This window comes from Bombyx mori, chromosome 25, assembly GCF_030269925.1.
Source record: "Bombyx mori chromosome 25, ASM3026992v2".
In the NCBI taxonomy this organism is placed as follows: domain Eukaryota; kingdom Metazoa; phylum Arthropoda; class Insecta; order Lepidoptera; family Bombycidae; genus Bombyx; species Bombyx mori.
In genome coordinates this window covers 347,517-367,944 of record NC_085131.1, presented here as the reverse complement: position 1 = coordinate 367,944, position 20,428 = coordinate 347,517, and the positions used below count along the sequence as shown (strand labels likewise).

The window sequence follows — 20,428 nt, the reverse complement described above, 5'->3', positions numbered from 1 at the left end:
TTTTTGAATAAATTTTCATTAAATTTGTAAGCTAGTTCACATGTACATTGATTGGGAGTACAATATAAGATCTTATTATCATATTTAAAAATGCTATAGTATTTTAAAGAGATTTGGAATTTACTTTATAAGTGTAATTTACGCAAGTATCTGCCTGTCATGTTTTCGTACCTAAGCCACTCGTTCGATTTTGATGATATTCAGTTTGGAAATATTTTCAACTCTGAGAAAGGATGTCATGCAGGCTACCATTCATCCCAGTGCCGAATATGCAGTCATTTTATGTGGATTGTATGTTTTATTTAAATTGTTTGATAAAATAAAAAAGACAATCAATTTTATTGCATTAATCTGAATGACATATAGGTCTTCGGGGAATCCCGTTCGACGCTCGGTGGAAGTTCATGGAATGACCTCACAGTCAAGACAAGGAAAAAACAAGGATAGCAGTTTTTACCTAGACGGTTCTAGTCATAATTATTATTGTCCGATATCGTTAGACTAGACTGGTGGTAGAACATCTTGTAAGTCCGCGCGGGTGGGTACCACCACTCTGCCTATTTCTGCCGTGAAGCAGTAATGCGTTTGGGTTTGAAGGGTGGGGCAGCCGTTGTAACTATACTTGAGATCTTAGAACTTATATCTCAAGGTGGGTGGCGCATTTACGTTGTGAATGTCTATGGGCTCCAGTAACCACTTAACACCAGGTGGGTTGTGAGCTCGTCCACCCATCTAAGCAACAAAAAAAAAAAAAAAGACTGCGCGCAATTGATCGGAGTCGCTGTAATTCGAACCACACAGCACACTCGCGGAGCCTCTATTGTTCTAGAACTATAATAGCTAACATAATGGCTGACAATTTAGTACTCATCGCTAAAATCGACCTTAAAACGACTAGGAGGATTGTTCTAGACGAAAAATAAATATTACAGATTAAATAAAACGAAAGGTTTGTTACTTTCTGCAATTAGTGGTGTACCGGCGCGGAGGCGTGTGAGGACGCAGATTTATGACCAGATTTATATCACAAAGCGATTACGAATATGTCCATGCCACCGTCTACTTTTGCCGTAAGGTATTACATTACAGGTTTAAAGATATTGATTATTATTTAACGCTACTATACGCTATATGCTAGTACTCATCCAAAAAAAATTGTTGCTATAAATTAAAAAAGTTTTAGTCTCAACCCTGCAATCTCTAGCATGAGAACAATACATGATACAGCTACTCCACCAGCGCTAAGTAAACACATCCCATTAAAGATTCTTAATATAAATAACAATAAACTGTGAACTAGCAATCTATACAGCCATCGATCGCTTCACATGTGTTAATAATAATATCTTTATCTTTCACTTCAGTCCACATCACATCACATATCAATATTGACATAAACAGATATAAAAAGTAGTAACTGTAGTATTTTGTAAATTTTACTTATATAATATTACGAAACCTATTGCAGCATGATTTTTCCTTTTCCCAGAGAAGCATCCAGAAATAGCAGAAGAAATCCTGGTCTACCTTTTTTTTTTTTTTTTTTTTTTAACGCTGGGGAATCCATTTACGGATACCCGGTCGAGAGGGGTAATAGACCGGGTTATGTCGGACTCCGGCGCCTCCAGAGAAGAAGAGGGAGAAGAGGAAGACCAAAGTCCTCCTCTTCTTCCAATTCCTACCGGGAGACGACGCCTTGAGAAAAGCGCGCGAGGCGCTGCGCGGCGTCTACCACGCAGGACCCGCCCCGCAAAACCGACTACCGACTAAACCCCATCGAGCTCCACCACTCCGACTCCACGAAACCTACGGTACCGCACAATGCGCGCCGCAGGCTCGCCGTCGCCGGTACCCATCCTGACAATAGGGCGGGATCCAATCCCCGGGAAGATCCCGCAGGACGTCGTCTCAGGAGACACCGTGAGTGTCTATATATATATATATATCCTGGTCTACCTGGTGCTGTTTGGTATTTCTGGTATCAGAGAATTAATGTTATTCGCCTTCAGAGTTCGAACACCGGCAGATTTTTTTTTATGAATGAAGGATTATCGGTAGCCTATAGGCCTTTCCAGTTTCACCAGGACAGGTGGGCGAGCACGGCCAAGAGGGGCGGGATTTGCTAACAGCTGCCCGAGCGCCTCCAAGGGAGACCTAACAACTCAAGAGCAGCTGCTTCGCGAATTTTTTTTTTATTGCTTAGATGGGTGGACGAGCTCACAGCTCACCTGGTGTTAAGTGGTTACTGGAGCCCATAGACATCTACAACGTAAATGCGCCACCCACCTTGAGATATAAGTTCTAAGATCTCAGTATAGTTACAACGGCTGCCCTACCCTTCAAACCGAAACACATTACTACTTCACGGCAGAAATAGGTAGGCGGTGGTACCTACCCGCGCGGACTCATTAGAGGTCCTACCACCAGTAAATGGAATGGAATGGAATGGAACTAGCGAATGGATCTGCCACCAGTTCCAAATCGCAACCCGCTGAGAAGATCCGGTGAGAAACTTAGCGGGCTGATGCATGGGTTAGGTTGCACGTCGAACTCTTCTTCGAGTTCGACGAGTACGGTTACCGGGGTCCCTAAGCCTGCTCCTAGTGTTAGAGCTGAAGGCATCCCCCCGGCAAAGTTATCGATACCAATACATGGGGGTACTTTATTCCACGAAAGGTTCGCTGCGAACATCTGTTGTATCAACTTAAGTACTTGAAGAGTTCCCGGTTAAGAATGTTAAGAAAAAATGTATGGTAAATAAACAGGGGGAATTCCGAGCAAAAATGCTATCTAATGATAGCATTAATTAACAAGTTCAAATATCGGTAGTTTTCATAGAAGACACACTTACAAGACTTGTTTTAATTTAAACAAATTATAACCGTAATATTACGATATGTATTAAACTCAGTAACAATCAATTATAAATTTATATCACTTGAATCACGGTCATCGGTAGGTAGTACAAACTAATTACATCGCATAATAACCTATCTGGTTCTTATTGACTCTACCCGATAATTTGCAAGCGAAGTATACATTGTCCCTTCGTAACAAGATGACACTCTACAGAACTTGCATTCATTCCGTCCATCGCGTCATGACTTATGCAAGTGTAGTGTTCGCACACGCGGCCCGCATGCACATTAACTCTCTCCAGATTATTCCTTCCGTTTTTGCAGCCTAGCCGAAAAAAGCTCTGCTTTATGACCCATAGGTAGAGGGTGTAGAGATGCTGTCACTTTTGCGGCTCCATACTGGTTCACCCACCGGCTGTCATTCAACTTCATACAAACGAGACTCTGATTTTAAATACACGAACCAACTTGGATGTTCGATCTTTGAGGGAGGAGTGCTTTCTGCGTTCTTTACCGCCTATTTTCAGGGAAATGCAGTGAAGAACTCATTGAGATGATCTATTAGTTTCCGTTCTACCTCCTTAGGTAGCATAATTATGTCAAACATATTTTTTCAAACAAACGTTGAGAACTTAGTTTGATGTATTTATTCTCTATGACATTATGGTGTGTCCTTAATTATTTATACACGATTTAAGCATGTTCAGGCCCACGTATTGGTATTCCTAGGGAGACGATAAGAGATACGACCCGGTGGTGGGCATCGTACTACAGTCTACACAGAGCTACTTCGAAATATTATCTGCACATCCGTTATCATTTCAAATTTGTTGCTTTTCTTATCGAACCGTTCAAATGTGAAATTGGTCAACCGTGATAGAGCTAGCTGTGATACGTTAAAGTTAAATAAACCACTATGTGTACCTAACGATGTTATAAAGATAAGATGTCATTTAAATAAATAAATAAAGTTTTATATGAGTTCCACCACTAATTTTATGTGGTCAGTCGATAATTAAAAATATCAGAAACTAATATTTAATAATTATCGCTCAAAACAGTTAAATGTTGGTCAAACGCTAACTTTGTTTTATTGTGTAATGACTACGTCCATTTGCGATAATTTTGGGGTTCACCTATAGGACTTTTAAAACGATAACATGCACTAGCTTTGTCGTCACGTCATAAACTCAGACTACTTATTTGGCATTTTATTATATTTCAGCTTTGTGTATGTGTGAAGTAAGTGAGCAAATATCTTCGAGGGGCCGAGATGCCCATACTGTTTGTCATACATCATCAACGTTCGTCCACTGAGTTTCTCGCCGGATCTTTTCAGTGGGTCGCGTCTCCGATCCGGTGATAGATTCTGCGAAGCACTGCTCTTGTTAGGACCAGTGTTAGCAACACTCCGGTTTGAGCCCGTGAGCTTACCTACACGACAAGGAGAAGCTGAAATAGCCTCTCAAGGAGATCAGCATAGGTAGGGGAAAAAAATCCAAGTTGTTATTGTGTAGTGGATTTGGTTATGATCTTTGTTACCTACCAATTATTAATATGTAGTTATATGCAGTTATTTGTTTCATAAATCATGTATGTATATCGTAAAAAGTGAACAATTTATAGGGGAAATTAATCTTACAATTTTATTTATGTTCATAAATTCACATCATTTATAAAACAAGATTTTGATGGCGTAAAGAATGAGCCCTTCTAGTCCTACTGCGTAACTGAATGAAAGCAATCAGTCCGAGTCTCGAAGGCCACTTACAACGTAATGTTTCGACACTCGACCTTTCGGAAATCGGTTTAAAATACCATGACTGTCGCAATTTTATCATAGATAGTAGTTCTATCTGTGTTTTGATGGGATATTGTATGGAGAAAGCTCTCAGATTTTTATAAAAATAATTGCTCAATTTCTACTTTTCCACTGCAATTTACTAAAGTCCATCCCTATTCACAGTTGCTAGAGATATTTTTACTATTTTACAGTTATTCTTTGGAACATATCATGAATTGCTCTACTATTTAAAATGTTCTTAAAACAAGACTTGTAATTTTTTCTTAGCGGCAACTGAGTTGTATCCCTGGCACTACATCGACTAGTTACAATAACAGACGTGTTTTTCTGGGAAAGCAATTAAAAAAGTTTTTCTCCCGCACGATGGTATAACCCCACAAGCAAGCAACATTGTACTGTGCTGGCTCGTCGGCTAGCTTTAAAATCGCTAATTCGATGGCCAAACAATGCTCTGGAAAATATGTTAATCGCTTGAAGTGCGACTGTGACAAATTTGAATCAAGGTGCATTTGATAAAACATGTTCATATAATAATATGTTATGGTTTAATGAGTTTTATGAAACTAATTGATCGTATCGTTGGCGTGCTTAGTGACCTTGAGCGTTGTACTGCGGGTACCGGGTTCGTTTCCCGATCAGTCACGGATAATATATTTGTTAAAGGTATTTGGTAGATATTCGGGATCTGGGTGTCCTTGTTGGCGTCTTGCATGTGCCCTCCCGGTACTTGTAGCGCAGGATAAAACTTGTTAGCCTTTTTTTTCATACCTAAACTGACCTTTAGAGGCTATACCAGCGTAACCGAGCGAGTAGAAGAGCTCGCGGGGCTCTAACCTGTGGACGTTGCTAACACTAGCCCTAGCAAGAGCAGTGCTTCGCAGAATCTACTACCGGATCGGAAACAAGACCCACTCATAAGATCCGGCGAGAAACTCAATTGGCTGTATCTATGGGCTTGCTAGCCAGGTTGGGACCATTTGTACTGGAGCTGTAACTGATGATACAATTCCCTGAGCTAAGCTTAGCGTGGCCCACGAGATGGCAGATGTTTAGTAAGTGATGTTAAATTGAGCTCAGTGCAAAGACCACGTTATTTGTTATGTTGTCAGAAACACAAGCACTAGACCATCATTTCTTCTTGTTCAATAATACCAGCTCCCCACTGTTTAAGACAAATTACAAGTCCTCCTTGCGTCGTGTTCCTCACTACTGAGCACCCTTCTGAATCACCTTGTCACACACGATCTTTCTCCATCTGTGTTTGTCTCTGGCGTAAATAGCAGGTACGAAATAATAAATAACAAGAATAATATGATTTTAAATATTTCACTACATGTTAACTTTGATTAAGTAAGTCGATCAACAAGTTGCGTTAATTTCGTTCAATTTTGGACAGTTTTAACTTGAACCCGTGGAAGGACAAACTATGTTTCCAATACATAGCATAAAGGCGGTCGAGAGTTGAACTATCAGGAAATACCAGTTATTCTTGTAGGAAAACCAGTTTCGTTTGATGTAGATTTACTTGCGCGAGTCTAAAGTATGGGTTCTGTGTAGATTGTCGTGCCTCCTCTACCTGATTGCATGTGGTTGCATCGCTCCTCGACAACAGCAATTACAGGGGCATTCCTTGACTTTGTAGTCTTCATTTTGGTTTAAGAAAATCCAGAGTATCTGAATAGTTCATTGACTAGGAACGGTCGAAACCGAACTGTTGGAGTTCCTGCGCGAGTAGTTTCAAGAAATCAATGTACTTCATGCAATCAGCGGCAGTTATAACTGAGCGCGTAGTAATGTGTATGTAATTGGAGGAATTCTTTAGTAACCGTTCTTAAGTAAAATACGCACTAAAAATAAATAAATAAAACGTATGCAATAATAGTGATATTAATACAAATTTTGAGATCATGAAAGCCCTAACAAAAACGAGCAATTCGGATTAATTTAAAACAATCAGGTCTGCCGTTCATCCGAGTCGGGGCCCGCCTTGTGACCTCAACAATTGTCTTGTCGGTTTGTGGTTGAGGTGACAGGGCATCTTGATTACTACAAGTGTGTGCCGAGGCACATCAAAAATTTTACAATTAAATCGTAATTTAAGACTGAATTAATTATGCAATCGATATCTTTAAGTTACTTGGTATTAAGTTCGCATACACCAGTGACGTAGGCTGCATTTTATATTAACCAAGAAAACTCCAATATCCCGGCATTAAGTAAAATATTGGGTTTCCAACGACGACGGGAAACTTCCTTTTCTTTTCTTGTTGTAAGCTAACAGCGCTGATAAACATTTATCGGAATATCTCGTTCGTTATCTATTCTGTGATAGGCCGATGTGATCTTTCCGTTTACATTTAAACAGTTTAAAATAATTTGTTCACCTGTCGATTACTAGTGGTCTACCTTGGACAATTTAGTCCATTGTTACGTGTTCAGTGCTGACGCTGACAGAAAAAATTATACTTTTAGCGTTTAATGATTATAGTTATTGTTACCTGTGCCACTAGCCATGTGCAATTTCGACTTTTAGAAAATTTAATAGATAAACTACAAGCACTTGAATTTTTTTTCCTACCTTAGCTGGATAGCCTTGTGAGGCTATTTCAGCGTAACCTTAACTAGTAGGTGAGCTTACGGGGCTCAAACCGGAGTGATGCTAACACTGACCCTAGCAAGAGCAGTGCTTCGCAGAATCTACCACCGGATCGGAAGCGCGACCCAGAAGATCCGGCGAGAAACTCAGTGGGCTGTGTGTATGGGTTAATTCACTCGTCGCAAGCGATGGGTTCGACGAGGACGGTGACCGGTCACTTGTATGAGCATGCAGAGTCCGCACGGCTAGGTGTTGTTATTCTGCCTATTTCTACTATAGCAATCATGTGTCCGGTTTTTTAGAGGGGGACAGCTGTCATATAATATATTGAAACCTCGGCTGGCACGTTATCGGACACTTAACTGACTAGTTCAAGGAACTAGTGCTGAGTAAGCACATTAGATAATTGATATTCCAACTCCAAAGATAGGCATAGAAATTGCAATGTGAATCTTAATAGAGAAAGAGGATCTAAGTAAAAGCTTATATTATTATAATTTTTTTTATTGCTTAGATGGTTGGACGAGCTTACAGCCCACCGCGTGTTAAGTGGTTACTGAAGCCCATCTACAACATAAATGCACCACCCACCTTGAGATATAAGCTTTAAGGTCTTAAGTATAGTTACAACGGCTACCCCGCCTTTCAAACCGAAACGCGTTGCTGCTTTACGGCAGAAATAGGCGGCCGGTGGTACCTACCCGTGCGGACTCACAAGAGGTCTTACCACCAGTAAATCCCTCAAACCGGAAGTTGTTACTTCGCGACAAAAATAGGCAGGATCGTGGTAGCTGTCCATGCGGACTCACATTAAGGTGAATTGTAGTAAGTAGTACACAAATAAAAACAAATTTCGTTGGTATCACCGCCAGTTATAAGTTTATATTCAAAAAACAATTGCTTTAAACATACGAATGGACGACGATCCGAATTTAGAGGTCATATTAGTTTTGTTATTCTAGCTGTCTGTGTTTACATACATACTTTAATACAAAACACACATATATGCGTACTCGCTATTACACGGTGTTATTCAACCTAATGTGAGGTTACGTTCGCCGTTCACTTCGTATTGTTTGAATTCAATAAAGCAACAAAATAAACTATGAAGTGTCAATGCACCAAGATTTTTAATTAATCCAAATAGCGGAAATGCCAAATTTTATGGTTTTTGCGTTGAACATATGTAACTATTGCTTAGAATGAATTGTGGGTGTCAAATATTACTTATTGTTAAATTTTTGTTTATGTCGAGTTATTCAACTTTTCTACAACTTTATTTTAAATACGGTTTTTTTTTGTTTTTGTACACGGTAAACGAGCATACGGTCCATCTAACGGCCAGTGGTTACCGATACTCATGAATAACAGAAATGCGAGGGAGATAGCTGAGTCTAATTACGAACAGTCGCTGTTAAAAAGATATTCAAATGTAATGTCAAAACTTCCGTTTCGTCTACTTTTTATTTAGGCATAAACGCACTACGTAAAGGCCCTCATAGCTACGTTCGCCTATCGCAAAATAATAATTAATTGAAACATAAAAATACATACATACCTAAACTTTAACGATTCCACAAAAACAAATATAAATTATTCAGAATTCGAACGTGCGTTCGTTTTGACAGCTGCCAAATACGCGCGAATGACACGGACTGCGATACGGGCGACGGCGGCGGGGCGACGCGACCAACTGGCAGGAGTGATGCGTTTGTTGTTGCTTGCTGGTTGCGAGGCGGCCGTAGTTGCGACATGCGGTCGGCTAGCCTCGCGCCCACCGTGCACCGTGCTATGCGCCGATATGTTTGTGTCTCGCCGGACATTCTCAACGGGTCGAGATTCTAATGTAATAGTAGATGCAATCGCGAAGCAGTTGCCTTAGAGCTGTTAGATATCCTACGGAGGTGCTCGGGCAGCTGTTAGCAAATCCCATCCCTCCTGGCTGAGCCCGTGCTGAGCCGTGCTTCACAAAAAAAAGTTCACAGCAGATCACAATCATTACCGAACCTCAATACGAATGCTGGTAGAAGATGCTGCTATTGTTATTGTCATTAAAATAACTAAAATACGCGATGTAAGTTGCCTTGTATCGCACGTTAAATAGAAAAACGGGCTCGATAAGCTGATTCCTTATGTTTATGTTTTCTGCTCAACTTAGCATAGGAGTATTGTTTAACGGTGTAAGTAAGTACGTAGAGATCTGTGAGTAGTTCAGCTGCACAAACGGTTTCCTGACGGCCACTGCTTAATTACCAGTTATATCAAACCTATCAAACCAAAATTTTGTTTCCAACGTCTCCTCATAAAAATCAAATTTTTCTAAGTTAGGCGGCGCACGTACGCACGTTATGTATTTGAAACATCGAAAAACGTAATAAGAAGTGGCGCGAAACAGTCAAACCTATCTATATATTAATACGTGGAGCAAAAACTTTGTGCCCCTTTTTACGAAAATTGCGCGGACGGAGGAGTATGAAATTTCTCACACTTTTAGAGAATATAGAGAAGGAGTGCACAATGCTAATATTTTTTTAAAATAATGCATAAAAGATACTTTAAAGCAATAAAGAAAACATTACACACACCACCGTGTATTTCACACAACACATACATAAAAATATACTCTTTGTTTACTGTCAATTGGGAAACTTTTGTTATTGTTTAAAGTCTGTGGTCGAATTGAAAATAGATTAATATTGTTTGTCTCTAATATTATTGATCTATAGTGCAGTTTTGGCGAATACTGTGATTATATTATCGAAATATAATCGTGTTTGACAATAGAACCATAATAATGTTTTAACTTATAATTTCAATTAATTATAGTCGAATCTCGACTACTGCGGGCGGGGCCACTAGTTTTTATAATTTCTTACAATCGAAAGACAGCCTTAGTATTTACTGGGAAACAGTTTCAATCTGTAAAATTATCGCGTTACACATAACAGTTCAACGATAAACCATTCGTTGTAAATCAAATATTAATTGATTTGTTTTACAAGGACCACATTTAAGTGCAGAATAGGAGCACTGTCCGTTCCTTACATTTGTTTTGATAAGAGACAAGGCTTTATTGAAATCAAAAGCTATCAGATAACTGTAATTAAATAATTAATTAAGTTACTGTATACGGTGCAGTCCTCATTGAAATATTAATGGTGGGACGTATTGTAAGACCGCTCGGGTACCAATATCCTGTCTATTTCTATCGCGAAGTCGTCCGTCGTCGTTGGCGTACTGGAGGGATGCCATGCGTAAATAGTGGTTGGGACAGCTGGTGCAGAATACAATAGCGACTTCGATCTCATGCCTGAAAGTCGGTGGCAGCCTTTACGTCGTGGTCGGTGGCTCTGGACGCCAGATGGACCGTCAGTTCGTTCGTACACCTATCCGACATCTAGAAAAAGTCCTATATAATTTACCAAGAGTAGCGTCATATTAGTGTTTGTTCTAAGCGATCTGTTCACAGTAATATGCAGTTTGCCGGAAGATCCCTTACGTTTTAGCGTTATTAGTTTGTTCGCCCGCCATTTACCAGATTGAGTCGAGCTGTTGCTACTTAGGATAAGGTTTCTGGCATAGTGCCATCAACGTAAGATATGTGTTCGGGCAGTACAACAGTTTCTGATAGTCCCAGCGACGTAATGCCGTCTTCCACTAGTACCTCATAAAACTACACAGTTTAAACGTCATCTACTTAGGGAAATTTGTTAATGTTTCCCAAGAGATATTTGAAAAGGGAAGTTTTCCACCTATGAAAATGCCAGATTTCGAAGCAGTTTTCTAATTGGGACAGCTAGATGGCGCTACAATTGTTTTTCGCCGGATAGTCAAAGTAAGGGATAAATAAAAACTTAGGTTTATTTATTTTTTACTTAACTAGGGACATGAAATATAACTAATTAGTTTAAAACATTTAATTTAAAAACAAAAACCAAAAAAGAAATAAAGTTGTCAAGTGTATGTTCACTTTCAATAGGTACCTATGTGAAATGAAGTTTCAGTAGATATATATTTGAGCTGTTAGTAGGTTTTCAAAGCTCAAAACACCAAATCTTGATAGGTCTTGAATAACAATAATACATCGCCTAGCAGTTAATGTGCGACATTACTTAAATCAACCAAGCTTAGCATACCAAGTAAGAACGATGCGCCGGATTGACATGTCACAAATATGTCCGTGTGCTGAATATCATATAAACAGCACGCGAATTACCGCGGAAATGATTAAAGCCAGCACGTATGTAGGGTTTTTTTTTAGAAATGTCAAAAAAATATATATATCTATATATGGTGCCCTACTACTGATAAAATAAAATGAGCTACGTTTATTTTTAAGTTGTTTTGAACTAAGTAATGAAGTAAGCTCACGAGAGCTCATATTTGGCAGCTTCTCAGAATGTATTCACAATCGACATGGTCAATGGTCCATTTAAAACTCCTGCTCGTTTCTCTAAATTTTGTGCTTGTCGTATAGGTATTGGCGTTTATGGCGTATTTCCGATTTTTTTTTATAAAAATATTATTTTGGGTTAGGCATTGCTAGAAATGCACTTATTTATTCTGATCCAGTGACTCGCCAAGAGGCCGAGCTCGCAAGTCTGCTAGACGATTTAGAGGTATTTATTATCTTTGGAAATTAATCTTTTAATACATTTACTCCCATTACCAAAGGTGGACTCTCGCGTGTTACCGCAAATCATCCTTTTAAATTTTCAAAGAGGAGGTCTTAAGCCTCTTTAAGTTTGGTAGTTTCAAAAGTAAAACACAGAGAATGACATAAAACACAGATGAAAAATAATTGCTACAGTTAGGTTGGATAGTTATGTCTCCAGATATGTAATATATGTACACGTGTATGTTTTTTTTTTAATCTGTGTACCACGGCTTAAAAATGGACTAAAGAGGATAAAACTTAATTCCAACTACATATATTTGTAATTTTAACTCATTGGGAACATATAAGATGCTTAAAAGGAGAATTAAAAAAAGCGTGGAAAATACTTTTAATGAACTTCGTCGCAAAGTTACAACCTTTTGTTTAAGAAACATAATATGATTGTTGCATATTAATGTGTTACACAACAGCAATACTATGACATTACACACCTAAAGATAGAGCGCGTGCGTGTTATTTGTATGAAATTCGGGTTTGTAATCTCAAATGTCGTTACTCTGCATGTGATGTTGTTAATGTCGTTAATGAAGGTATTCGAAATAAATCGTTGGATGGTTACGGTCCAACGATACTTGGTAAATCATCTTTAAAAACATAGTTTATGATTCCGGCCCAAAAATATTACTTCACTTTTTTTTTATTGCCTTTGTAGGCAGACGAGCGTACGGCCCACCTGATGGTAAGTGGTTACCGTCGCCCATGGACTTCAGCAATGCCAGGAGCAGAGCCAAGCCGCTGCCTACCGCTTAATACTCTCCACAAGCCTCGTTTGAAGAAGGACATGTCATAGCGCTCGGGAAACACCGTGGAGGGGAGCTCATTCCATAGCCGGATGGTACGTGGCAAAAAAGATCTCTGGAAACGCACTGTGGATGACCGCAGGCTCCAGGTAGTATGGATGAACTCTACTCCGGTGGCGGGCAGTCACTTTGACATTTAACGATACGACATGACAATCCAATATCAGTATTTTTCAAAATGTGCTTCCATGTAGTTACGCCTTGCTGAAGATTGTGGTATTATTCATAGAAGAAAATTTCAAGTCATCTGTATAAAATATGCAGGCGCCGTTTGGCAGAGAACTCAGGAGCCTTGATAAACGCTATCCGATATGCTAACTAAGTAACCTATTCACTCTAGAAACATCCCAGTCAATTTCCAACCTTTTGTCAAAGAACTCGACATTAAAATCGCTTGTAGACATACTTTGAAAGTTCAGTTGTTTTAAGAAGGGATTTAGACTTTGTTGCATTCAGCTTAGGTTGACGTTACACCGTTGTTAGTTTTTATAAAATATTTTGTAACAATGTTAAGTATTCGAAAAATTTTATACTTCCCTGATATTTACAATAGACATGTGTAAGTAATGCGAGTGATATTACTCGGGTAATATTACTCTACGATGTAATGCAACATCACACATTACGCGAAGGAAACAAACATCACACTATCACCCAATATGTTTCTTTCTTTGTCGTGTAATGTTGCTTAATACATGAACGGAACCGAGCGAGCGAGACAGACCGATCGACGCAAAATAAATGAGCAAGCGACACGGAATTATTCCTAGTGATTTTGAACCGTATGTCCTGGCCGCTAGGTACATTTTTATACCTATGGTACGTCTGAATTTTAATATAGGTATTTGTGTTTATATTTTTCATGCGGCCAGCCGGTAGCTCCCCGCAAGTACTTACTTAATTTTTTATTCGCGACGTTACGTGCTCTGAATATGTAGTATAATTTTAAAACAGATGTTTAAGTATATGAAGGAAATGTTTCTTTTCGATATTTTCTTGACGTATTTACCGTTCAATAGAATGGTAAATAGTTTTCAATTGGTCGTTGTAAAAGAAACTTGAATTTACTGTTTATTGTAATGTCCTTAAGTAATAGGCATTTATTCGCAATATATTTTATTGAACTATTATTCAATACATTTATCAGCATACGTGTGCTGATAACTTGATGTCTAAATTTAATTTTAACTGTAAGTATTACTCCTCATTTTTCAATTATTTCAGAATATTTTACTTTACTAAAATGAATTTAGACTCTTGTGATCTCTGGATAAACTTCAATCATGTTTTATATTCCAGTACCAAATGTATAATAAATGAAGAACATGGTAAGCAATGTGTCATCACAGAAGTTATTTTATTCAAAGGAAACGCTTTAATCTTTTATTTATTTCAAATTTATTTTACCTATTTATTGTCGACCGATTTTATAATTGCTAATATGATACTATATTGGCAGTAGTCTGTCCGGCTATACACGATCCCTTTTCTACCCCAAGATATAGTAAACTAGATCTGCCGCGAAGCATTTATGCGTCTCGGTACAGAGCTGGGATTCCTTACACCACTTACACACATGATAAAAGCTTTTTAATTGTTAATTATTTTGTAGGATTTTTAAAGTTATATAAAGGCTGTATGTGTCTGAGGTTTGAGTTCATTTATGAAAAGAGATATTTTGCCCAATATTGTTTGGGAATCCCTGACTAAAGGGTAGAACAGCCATACAATAAGTACAGTAGCTTACGCGTAATGATGGACGGTAGCAGACGGCGCCTTGTGACTACTTTTAAGTACTCATGAAGATCATTCGGACATTCATTCATAGACATTAATAGAAAGCGAACCGATTCTAATCGTAGAACTACGATGCCTATTCCCCTAGGCTACAAGTTCTTCAATTTGTATAAAAAGCATTAACAATACCTCCTCCAAATTTTACGAGTACAATAAAGTCGACTCTGGTCTGACATAGAAATAATATGGAAGAACAAAGTCAAAACCTTAGTAAAAATGTATATGAAATTTAAGAGTAGCTTTGTTTATTCAACTCGATAAATAAAGTTAGTTAGCTCATCATAACCATAAAATATATAATAATATGAAAATACAAAAATGTTTATTGTGTATAATTTTGTTTTATTAAAAAAATCCCAGCAAAACGCCCTCGCTTCTTATAAAAAAATGCAAGATGTGCTAAAATATTATAAAATTACCGATTTAGAACAAAAACAAAATATAAAAAATGACACAATCAAACTGCTATTTGGATTCCTGCAAATCTTTAATGTTAAAGTTAAAAAAAATGGTAGAGCGTAATGGTGGAATCTATTGCATTATACACGATATTGTTTTAATAATCAAAAAAACTCAAATAAATTCGCAAATGAAACTCACCAAACAATAAAATGGCTTCTACAAAAAAGTGAAACGTCCAGAGCTTGCTTACTTGCTAATCAATTGTTATGAACCAAGATTGACAGAAAACTTGCAATATAAATTAAATATACTTATCATTACAAATCGTCCGTGTCGGCTAAATCGATTATGTTGTATTTAATACCTAATTGCGATTAGATATCAATAAAACAAATTCAACGGATATAACGTATATAATTGCTGTCAAGATACAACGAAGCTTGCCTAATGAGATCTGATAGCCTGTCTGCTAGCCAAATAATTGATTCTTTGTTTTGTCAATATATCCGATTCGGAACACAGTATCACTACTAAGAACTATTGGCAGAACACTCATTGCTTGCTCTTTTAAAAATAAATTTACTATTTACAAATTTACACACTACACAATTTAAATTCTAATACATTAGTTGCAGGTATGTGTGACGTGACTATGATTATGTAAGAAAAACACATATCCATTCTTTACGTATTATATTTTTGTAGTTGAAGTCCGAGATTCACAGAACAGGGTCATTGATGTCGTTTATGGAACGGTATCTTCAACCTATAAATTGTATTCGGATGGCCTTTAGTGGTTATGTTTTGGAGGGTATGCGATATGATGGAAAAGATCCCCAAGTGGCGAAGTACACAAAAGTTTTACTGGTGGTAGGACCTCTTGTGAGTCCGCGCGGGCAGGTACCACCGCCCTGCCTATTTCTGCCGTGAAGCAGTAATGCGTTTCGGTTTGAAGGGTGGGGTAGCCGTAGCTATACTGAGACCTTAGAACTCATATCTCAAGGTGGGTGGCGCATTTACGTTGTAGATGTATATGGGCTCCAGTAACCACTTAACACCAGGTGGGCTGTGAGCTCGTTCCACCCATATAAGCAATAAATAAAAAAAGAAAAAAAAACTCGAGTAGTCCTGAATCTGATGATGCGGGTAGTCAGTAGAGTTACTTAAAATGTTAGATGCTTTAAGCAACGGACATCGGTTGCTTAAACAATTAACCTTGTTTAAGCTGTACATTGCATACCACTTAAAGGTTTTTTTAACGGAATTGTAATTCATTTACTGGTTTTTACGTTCGCAATTATTATTCAACCAGCACTATTTGGTGCGTTGTAGGACTAGATACACGAATAATACTTATCAATACATAAGTAGTAACTGCGTCATCGTAATTTATGTTAATAGGTTTATTTTCGGTCGAACAATAGATTCGGTAGTGATGCACCCGGAGACATCAATCGACCTACAAATCTGTAAGCAGAGGACAGCATTTACGGCGTGATATCATAGGAGCTTCAGTACTTCACTTAAAGCAAGAGGCCTAGTTTAGCCACCTCGTGCCAAAAAATGGATATTTCAATAGTAGCATAACTCGGCTCCCTGCTGAATTCTCGAGCACAGATCCAGCTGGTAGAATGGTGACATCTACCGTATCGTGCCGTATACTCTGTGCCAGGAAAATCCGGTAGCCGTACTCGTCGAAGTAGTTCTAGTAGTGGCTAGAGTTGGCTGGGGTTGGGAGGTCGTGCGGACACGGGCAAGCCTTGGTGCCCGGCGCGTCCATCGCTACACCACAATGAAATACGTACTCAACAAATGTTCACGATTGACTTCCACGGTGAAGGAATAACATTCGCACTTTTTTGCCACGTACCATCCGGCTATGGAATGAGCTCCCCTCCACGGTGTTTCCCGAGCGCTATGACATGTCCTTCTTCAAACGAGGCTTGTGGAGAGTATTAAGCGGTAGGCAGCGGCTTAGCTCTGCCCCTGGCATTGCTGAAGTCCATGGACGACGGTAACCACTCACCATCAGGTGGGCCGTATGCCCGTCTGCCTACAAAGGCAATAATAAAAAAAAAAAAAAAAAAGAGTAGGTACCACCACCCCGCTTAATACTGCCGTGAAGCAGTAATGCGCTTCGGTTTGAAGGGTGGAGCAGCCGTTGTAACTATACTTGAGACCTTAGAACTTATATTTCAGGGTGGGTGGCGTATTTACGTTGTGGATGTCGATGGGCTACAGTAACCACTTAACACCAGATGGGCTGTGAGCTGGTCCACCTATCTAAGTAATAAAAAAATAAAAAAATAAACTTGTGTGCATAGTGCGAATTTTTTAACTGTTCTCGATAGCGTTAAAGTTAACTCAAACTTGTTAGCCGCTAGGGGCGCTGTTCTCAAAAGCGTGAACGTTAAAAAATTCGCACTAGGTAAGCACACTAGACCAATTTTTTCTGTGTGCTTAGTGCAAGTTTTTTAACTTTCTCGATAGCGTAAAAGTTAGCTCATATTTGAATGGAATGGGATCGTTTGCCTACGTTTGCCGCTAGGGGCGCTGTAAAACTTAACCCTTATAAAATTTAGCGTCACTATTTTTATGATCTAGTGCCGCTGTAATTCATCACAGTTTCTTACCAAATGACGTCAGCATTACAGCGGATTTTGTGAAGAGTTGGACACAATGATGGAGAAACTCGCGAATTTCGGCCAGCCTCAGTTAATGTATCGATACTACGGGTGCACATTTTGATAGATAGAAAAAATAATGGTGGGCATAAAATTTTGTGGACGAAAGAAGCGGAACTTCTTTTTTAATTTTTCATCCATCCAATAACAAGCCATCTATTGGCCGACGCCCGTAAACAGAATGTGTATAAGGGAAAGGACCTAGCTCGCTTTCTCCCTCTCTCTCAAGGTCGAGTGGTTCGCGAGACGATCTGTCTATTTTCTCACTCTCCCTCGGTCTAAATTGTATATTTTCTAGCTATAACGAATCTGTCGCGAGTTAAATTTTACTCTCAATGCGCCTGAAGAATTTTCACTTCAAAATCTCTATATATAAAAATGAATTGCTAAAACTCGAGAACGGCTGGACCAATTTGGCTAATTTTGGTCTTGAATTATTCGTGGAAGTCCAGGGAAGGCTTAAAAGGTAAATAAATATATATAAATACTCGGAATTAAATAAAAATAACAATTTTGTTTTTCCTTTGATGTGTCCGTGTCGGACGGATTCCTTTTGTTAGTTTTAAGTTTATTTTATACAAAAGCTTAGGTATTTTATTTATCGATTGAGGCACTACGAAGTCTGCCGGGTCAGCTAGTCATTCATAAAAAATACTGGCGTTCGTTATACTAAGCGGCAATTTCATAGGTAAATAGGTAATCTTATCTTAATTTAAAATGGTTATAATATTGTTATTCATTGTAATTAGGATCTTTCGCGTTTTAGATTTAATTGTGGCCGACCTTTGATCTGATCGCTACCAAACTTCATATAATAACACTCTACGCTAATTTGAAGGCTTGCTGAAAATTTCATAGAATTCAGTTGGACCGATTCGGGGTCAATGGGGAACATACATCCTCATCGACTTTTATATCTATAGATTAACTAATATTCAGCTGGTAAGTGACCCCGCGTCATACGAGGTCATTGACATCAACTGATCACTGATTCAAAACTGTGTTACATTGCGCATTGCGTACCATACAATCGTTTCAAATATTTAAACACGCTTCTATTAGCTTGTCATGCATCTATCTATGTTTTTACGTGATCTTCTATTTTTTATTTTTTTTTATTGCATACATTATGGGACGAGCTCACAGCCCACCTGGTTAAGTGGTTACCGGAGCCCAAAGACATCCACAACATAAATGCCACCACCCACCTTGAGATATGAATTCTAAAGTCTCAGTATTATTACAACGGCTGCCCCATCCTTCAAGCCAAAACGCACTACTGCTTCATGGCAGAAATAGGCAGGGTGGTGGTACCTACCCGTGCGGACTCACAAGAGGTCCTACCAGCAGTAAATGCAATATTTCTAACTTCAAGAAATCCGAGCTAGCTTGAAGAGTTTGTGGAGTGGGCTGATGACGACACTATAACCTATTCCTTTGGCCTGAAAGGATGTCCTGAGCAGGATAACCAGGTTTGGTATTAATTTTTAAACTAGGTATATTCTTATTCTTGTTGGACACTCTGAAGGTATATGTTTTGTTTCTTTGCATACATTACAAATACGATATGATATGTATTTGTTTGAATGTATATCTCAGAAACTGGCTCGCTTATGATTGAATAAAAACTTACTCTGTTATGGAGACTATTTAGATCAGGCGCTTCCTTCAAATCCAGGAGTATTTGCTATGCTGTCTCTAGCCGTGGTCTCTGTGAGTTCTCCCTCATCAGTTGGAGACACAGAGCGCGGCCGCGCCGGTGGCAACAGCGCTTGTACCGTCCTATCAGTGATGATTGAGTCAAAAGCTGCTGATAATAGCACCAGCGGTGTCGTGCGCAAAACAGTTAAGACACAGATAGTTTCTTGTACAATAATTGCTTTCCATTATGTTTTTGCGAAATGATGACCACGATCACTCTGCCAAGAGTCTAAGCGAATGAAAATATTTTTAGGAATATTTTTGCATTTGTAGATATCTCGGCAGAAGTTTAACATAAAACTACTTCGTAAAGTGCATTGGCCTTAAAAAAATATTGAATGAAGGAAGACGAGAGTTTGCTTTTGGAATAAAATTTAGAAAATACTGGTTCAGGATCGACTTCCACGATGAAGGAATAACGTCTTGTAATAAATATGCATAATCACCAAACGTATTCAGAGTCCATGCGAGGAAACATCTCCAGCCTGCATACTTTAAAGAGTCATTGTTTCTGGTTTGAAGGGTGGGACACTGCTATACGATACAATTGGAAATTCGACCTCATGTCTCAAGGTTAACGGTGACATTCACGCTGTGATGTTTGTTGTTTGTGACAAGTGCATTCACTTACGCACGGCTATTTCATACGTTCAAATAGGAGTTCATGCCGACTGAGTTTCTCGCCGGATCTTCTCAGTGAGTCGCGTTTCCGATCTGGTGGTAGATTCCGCGAAGCCTCGTGAGCACACCTACTCGTCCGGTTACGCTGGCATAACCTCTAAAGACTACCAGCTTAGGTAGAAGAAAAAAAAGGGAGCTCATCTTCCATTGATGGACTAGTTACCGTTACTCAGCATTGCACTGAAATGCATCATCATCATCATTTCAGCCTATCGCCGTCCACTGCTGAACATAGGCCTCTCCAATAGATTTCTTTTAGATATAGATAGAGACTTTTTGAAGTCTATAATAAGTCGGTCTAATAGCTTCCAAGTAACTCATCAAATAACATTAGCAGATAAATATGTCCAAAAATGCTGCATGCTAGATCCTTTTTTTGGGTAGCTGAGGTATGTACCTATATTGTCCCTATTTTATAGATTTTGGT

General features: G+C 38.8%; 1 protein-coding gene across 4 annotated transcripts in view; it reads right to left on the bottom strand.

The window, feature by feature from the left end:
* LOC733007 (copper transporter) overlaps positions 1 to 19,409 on the bottom strand; it is a 34,857-nt gene extending 15,448 nt beyond the window's left edge. Inside the window, exon 1 of one of the 4 annotated variants that reach the window (XM_062675995.1) lies at positions 19,253 to 19,409. The gene's annotated coding sequence lies outside the window, so the exon portion shown is untranslated. 4 annotated transcript variants of the gene reach the window in all.
* Between the last annotated feature and the right edge of the window lie 1,019 nt (positions 19,410 to 20,428).